Below are 685 nucleotides of genomic sequence, written 5' to 3' on the forward strand. Positions count from 1 at the left end.
CAACCCAATATTTGCAGTACGTTCAAGAACATGTCGTGTTTTAGACCTAACTTGTGTTTAAACTAGATTCGCCCATATTTCCTTACTAATCTACTTTCATTTAAGTCATCCCCCCATTATGCTGAAGCTTTGTCGCTAGTTGTGATCATTACCAATTGTCTTGTGATAATTAACATATTTATTGTTAAGGAGTCATTTTACTGGAAAATGACCTTTGTTAAATGTTAAAATTTAATTACTAGTGGAGTCGAGAGATACAATTTATTTAATTAATCTTGACCTCCCCACAAAATGAATTAATTCTCACCGAGCCCCTGGGAGGAACCCTACCCCACCGCGTGCTCGGGATCCTACTCTGCAAACTGGTAACATCAACCCTTCTCGTGAGCCCTGTCAGATTTGCAACTTGTTGGGTCATGTTACTGCTAGATGTCCTCAAGATCTGCGGTAGATGTAAGAAGAAAGGGCATCTTGCCGTAGTTTGTTCTGAATTTCTCCCTTGGGAATATGTGCCTGTGATGTGTGCTTTTCAAGGCAAGGGGCAAGGATTTCATTACATTCCTGATTTTAGTAGAGATAGACAGGCCAGAGAGAACATTTTCAATATTGTCGTTACCATTGTAGAAGGCTCTGCTCCTACTAAGGATATTGAACATGAACTTAGTGTTTATGTGGGGCAAGGGTG

The sequence above is a fragment of the Triticum dicoccoides genome, chromosome 1B (genome assembly GCF_002162155.2).
Source record: "Triticum dicoccoides isolate Atlit2015 ecotype Zavitan chromosome 1B, WEW_v2.0, whole genome shotgun sequence".
NCBI classification, from domain to species: Eukaryota; Viridiplantae; Streptophyta; class Magnoliopsida; order Poales; family Poaceae; genus Triticum; species Triticum dicoccoides.